Here is a 6,272-nt window from a genome sequence, read left to right as displayed (position 1 = left end):
CTGATAAATTTCACATCATCTTGGAATTTCTACACTAATCTTGGACCTTCCAGTGAAACTAGTATTACTTTTACTGTTATTAGCCTGGCATGACAACATAGAACTCCAGCTTATTACTACTTACTGTGCTCCATACACATTAATATGAGGTTTAAACATGTGTTCTTATTTAATTGGCATAACTAACTAATGAGGCTGATATTACCTTTATTTTTCAGATGATCTTGGGTGAGGGACTAACTAATATGTCTAAGTTCACAGTAAGCTATAGAACCCATGACCGAAAGATCTGATATGAAAACTACTTTAAAGGTCCAATATCAAATGACATAGTATTTGTGAGTTAGTCACATCATTTATTCATATCAATCTCTTGGTTTCTACATTGCTGTAAGTTTCTCCTTTTGTAGAAACTAAACTGAAAGTAAGTTCATGAAGTCCTAAAGATGTCCATAATCATTTAATAAATATTTTCAAACTTCACGCTCTTCAGCCAGCACGCCAGGTGGACTTTGAGTGTAATGTCCCTTCCTTTAAAGAAGTTAATATGAAACTGAAAAATAAGTGGGTATGCATGACTTAATGTAACAAGATGTGAACGGCAGTAGAATAATTTATTAGGAGAGCAGTTAATGAGGGCACTTAACCCAGAAGAAGTTTTCCCAAGAAAGTACCAATCAAATGAACTGTAGTTAGTTAAATAAAGTGAGGCATTTAGGCTGGGCATGGTGGCTCACACCTGTAATCTCAGCACTTTGGGAGGCTAAGGTGGGTGGATCACATGAGGTCAGGAGTTCAAGATCAGCCTGACCAACATGGTGAAATCCTATCTCTACTAAAAATACAAAAATTACCTGGGCATGGTGGCTTGCACCTGTAGTCCCAGCTACTTGGGAGGTTGAGGCAGGAGAATTGCTTGAACCCTAGAGGTTGAGGTTGCAGTGAGCCAAGGTTGCATCACCTGGGCGACAGAGTGAGACTCTGTCTCAAATAAATAAATAAATACATCCTGGCTGACACGGTGTAACCTGTCTTTACTAAAAATACAAAAAATTAGCTGGGTGCGGTGGTGGGTGCCTGTAGTCCCAGCTACTCAAGAGGCTGAGGCAGGAGAATGGCGTGAAACCAGGAAGCGGAGCTTGCAGTGAGCTGAGATCCGGCCATTGCACTCCAGCCTGGGCGACAGAGCGAGACTCCGTCTCAAAGAAAGAAAAAATTAATTAATTAATTAACTTAAAAAATAAAGTGAGGCATTTGACGTAGAGGAAGAAGTCTTCCAGTTGAAGAAAGTCTTCTAGTTTCTTTAGTTAGGCCCAGAGCAAAGAGAATATATTGCAGAGTTGGGAAAACACCTGAAATCTGAGATGGCTGAAGCATAAATTATGAAAGGAGAAATGTGACAAAATAACTCTCCAGTTATCACAGAAGCTTTATATTAAACTATGCGAATCTCATGACTTCTAAGCCATATCATCGTGCTTACTTTCTTATGCAACCTTGTGTTAAATAACTGAAACCAACATAAGATATAGTGATGTGCATTTACACGGTCCCTAGAGAATTCCAGTGTGAGGAAAAGAAGTACACATACAGAGTAATTTTAATTTCATTTAGAAAATACATTTCTTTTTTCAAAATATAATTTTTTAGTGGTGTCTATATTAGAAGGCAGAAATTGATGACTAATTGACCGGCTATGAAAGGAAAGAAAAAACCCCCTTCAAGGTACCCATTGCTCCTCAATAGATGTGAGTGTCTCAACTGAGTAGTATAAAAGCAATATATTATCAGATTTTGCTTCATTGGAATAGCTGACTGATAAAAAGTTACAAGAAAGAACGAAAGTTTATAAAAATTATTTATTCTCCGTGACCTGTATCCCACTTTTCTTGGGTTCCTATGTTTGTGACAGCATGATGGATGGTAATGATATTGAATAAGTGAGGGATATAAAAGGCAGGGTATAATGATGTAAAAGAACACAGCTGACAGTGCGTGGTGGCTCACGCCTGTAACCCCAGCACTTTGGGAGGCCGAGGCAGGTGGATCACCTCAGGTCAGGAGTTGGAGACCAGCCTGGCCAACATGGCAAAACCCTGTCTCTACTAAAGATACAAAAACTAGCTGGACGTGGTGGTGCGCACCTGTAATCCCAGCTACTTGGGAGGCTGAGGCAGGAGAATCCCTTGAACCCAGGAGGCGGAGGTTGCAGTGAACCGAGATTGTGCCACTGCACTCTAGCCTGGGCGACAGTGAGAGTCCGTCTCAAAAAAAAAAAGAACACAGCCTTTGGGGCAAACAAGCTCAATTCATTTATGACTTTTGTAGCCTGATAGTTAATTTTAAATGTTTGTGGAAAGCAGAATAATGACCCCCTAAAGACATTAATAAGCGAATTCCGAAAACCTTGAGGTAAGGATGTTATTTTACATGACAAAAGACATTTTGCAGATGTGGTTAAGGGTCTAAAGACAGAGGGATTATTTTGGATAATCCAGGTGGGCCTAATCTAATTACATGGGTCTTTATTAGGGGAAGGCAGGAATGTCACTGTCAGAGACAGATTTGAAGACGCTGTGCTGCTGGCTTTAAAGCTGTAGCAAGGGACCATAAGCTAAGGAATGCAGGTGGCCTCTGGAAGCTGAAAAGGCAAGGAAACAGCTTCTTCCCTAGAGCCTTCAAAAGAAACGCAGCCCTATCAGTTTCACCCTGACTTTAGCCATTTTGAGTCTCTCATTTCTAGATAGTGAGATATTTGTGTTGTTTGTAATCCACTTGTTTTAGTTCATGTGGCCTATAACAAAATACCATAAAATGGGTAACTTATAAACATCAGAAATTTATTTCTCACAGTTCAGGAGGCTGGAAGTCCAAGATCAGAGCGCCGGCAGATTTGGTGCCGGTGAGGGCCCACTTTCTGGTTCATTGGTGGCACCTTCTAGATGTGTCTTCACATAGTAGAAGGAACAAGGGAGGTTTGGTGGGTCCCTTTTGTAAGGGCACTAATCCCATTCATCAGTGTTCTACCCTCATGACCTAATCACCTCCCAAAGGTTTTATCTGCTAATGCCATCACCTTGAGAGTCAGGATTTCAACGTGTGAGTTTGGGAGTGGGAGACACAAATATTGAGATCATAGCACCCTTAGTTTATGGTAATTTGTTATTACACAATAATTATAATATATTGATTAAACTCTGTCAGCCTCAAGATCTGTATGAATAAAAGGAGTATAATAGCACCTTCCTTGACTGGTTTGTTCTGAGAAATGAAAACTTCATCAGTTAGTATACCTATTAAGTTACTAGTAATTCATACCTGCTTTAGGAAATATTACGAACTTCAACAACTAAAATCTTCCTGGCGATGCTTTGATCTGGAGAATATCTACAACCTTTTTCTTCGGGGTTCAGATAAAGTCATTTCCCTCAAGTGTGGCACATTGGCCAGAAACTCTTCTGATTGGTCAGTGCCTAGATTTAAATATTCTGAATATCGATGTTTCCTCAAGACTAGGAGAAAGGGTGTGCTTCATCCTAGTGCATCATGAAAATGATCTGAGAGAAATGGATGAGGCCCATTAGGCAGGGCAACTACTGTTAAACAGCTTAGCAGAGAAAGAAGAGAAAATTACCCTCCTGAAGAAGGAAATTCACTGAGCCCAAAGAGGCAATGGTGAATGGATCATGGGCAAAACTCATTCCATTTGCAGGGCCAGATATGTGAATGTGCAATCTGTGTGGTAGCACAGTTCATCAAGCTTAAAGCGCTCCACAGGTGGTTTAATGCTTTATCATCAATGTCTCAAAATTATTAATAATTTTTGAACAAGATGTTTTACATTTGTACTCTCTGCACTAGATCCTGCAAATTATGTCACAGTCTCTGACTCTGTGTGCAGGAAAAGGGTGAATTATTTTTTGCTTCATTTCATGTAGCTTTTATCTTATAATTAAACTTTTTATTCTGAGCTAGTTGTAGATTCACATGCAGTTGTAAGAAATATTACAGAAAGATCCCATATCTTCTTTACTCAGTTTCTCCCAATGGTAACATCTAAAAAACAACACTACAATATCACAACTAAGATAATGCCATTGATACAATAGGGAAACAAAACTCTTCCATCACCACAGAGATCCACACCACCCTTTCTCCATTCTACCCCTTCTCCACTCACCACTCACCCATCCATAACCCTCATTCTCTAGCTGTACAATTTTGTCATTTCAAGAATGTTATGTAAATTAAATCATACAGAATGTGATCTTCAGTAATTGGCTTTTCTTACTTAGCCTAAGTACTTTGAGATTCAAGGAAGTTGTTGTATGTATCAATAGCCCATTCCTTTTTATTGCTGAGTAGTATTCCATTGTATGCCTGTAACAGCGTTTACTTCATTATTCACCCATTGTGAGACATATGGTTGTTCACAAGTTTTGACTATTATGAATAAAGCTGTTATGAACATTTTCTATACAGGCTTTCGTGTAAATATAAGTTGTCATTTGTGTGAAAGAAATGTCTACAAATGTAGTAACTCAATTGTATGATAGTTTAACATTGAAAGAAACGGTCAGAGTCACAAGATGGCAGAATAGAAGGCCCCAAACTCTCCTTCATCATCCTGGACACATCAATTCGACAGCAACATACAGGCAAGTTCTCATCACTGGAAATCCAGAAACTGATTGAGCCACTCCTGCACCCTAGGTGAGTGTTAAACTATCCACATCAAAACTGGTAGGAAAAAACTTTCACACACTGATCATAATCCCTAGCCCTAATACAATGCCATATGATCAGGAAGGAACTCCCATCTCTTAGCCTATCCCTGAGGAGTGAAGGGTTTGGACCATGTATCTGGTATCACAACTTCTCTAGATACTACCAGAGGGACTGGCTCCTAATTTCCCTGTTTTGCTGAGCTGACAGGGCCCAGCATCTGCTAAACCTCTGGGGCTACACAAAACAAAACAGCAGTTGTTTTTAAAATAATAATTGTTACAGCCCTGGTACTTCAAATATTTTCAGAGCAGTTTTTAATAAGCATGTGGGTACTTTCCCCTGCTCCCCACTTTGGCTCAGTGCAGAGTGATCAAGCCCAGCTTCCAGCTTCTCTCTGAAAAGCAAAGGACACAGACCAAATAACTAGCACCCCAGTTATTCTGGCTGCTACCTGAGGAACTGGATTTTATCTCACGTAACTGAGCACTGAAAGGACCTGGCATACTCTAGATGCCTGAGGACCATTAAGAACAAACATTGTGGTTTCAACTACCATGAAGGTTTAAGTGGCACCCAGAACCTCTGTCTGGACTGATTGGCAAAGGTGTTCTCCTGTATGAGACCTGCCTGTGAAGACTGGAGAGGAAGTCGTTTTATCTGGTGCACAGACACTAATGCAGAGAGTCAAGGAAAATAAAGACATGGAAAATATGTTCTAAATGTTACCCACACAGCAGGTGGGTTCAGTCACTTGTCAGGTATCAACCCAATGACCATAGCCAGGGAGGATTTAGCAAGGAGATTTTATTACTTACAGAAAGTAAAGAGAATACTGGACAAAGTTCCCAAAGCAGTGCCTCCCCAAGCTGGGAGTTGGGTCAGGTTTTATAAGCATAGGGTAGTGAGGAATAATCTGATTGGATCTTGCAATGAGACAAAACAACAGAAAGTACAATCGCTTGTGTAGTGAGGACTGCAATGATGAACAAGCAACAGTAAACCTTGGCAGGAGTTACCGGAGACATAAGTGCTAGACATTTTCTTTGCAGAGTTTTATCTGTAAAATACAAATATCAGAATCTCAATCTCAGGAATATCCTAGGGAGAAAAAAATTCATAGAATCAACACTAACATCAGATGTACTTCAATTCTCCTACTGCCAACTCCTTTCACAAAAGGGCTTGGTTCATAAATTAGAATAATGGCCCAAAGAGGGCTAGAGCTAAAAACTGAATTCCCCCATGCCCAGGGAATCTTCCAGTTATTGGAAAAAGAGTAGAAATTGTGATGAAAAAGAAACATACACAATCCAGATTTAGCCTCATAGTAAAGCAGCTGGTTAGAAGCAACAGGGGAAGCAGAAAATAAATCAATGTAATTCACCATACTGACAGAATGAGACAAGGGACAACATACGAGCATCTGAATAAATGCTGCAAGAGGATGTGAAAAACTTAATATTCATCCACGATAGTAAGACTCGACAAATCAGAAATTGAAGAACCTTCTTCAACCTGATAAAGGGCGTCTACAGAAAAACTAC

Source organism: Rhinopithecus roxellana, chromosome 10 (genome assembly GCF_007565055.1).
Source record: "Rhinopithecus roxellana isolate Shanxi Qingling chromosome 10, ASM756505v1, whole genome shotgun sequence".
NCBI lineage: Eukaryota > Metazoa > Chordata > Mammalia > Primates > Cercopithecidae > Rhinopithecus > Rhinopithecus roxellana.
Note: the sequence above shows the minus strand (reverse complement) of the source record.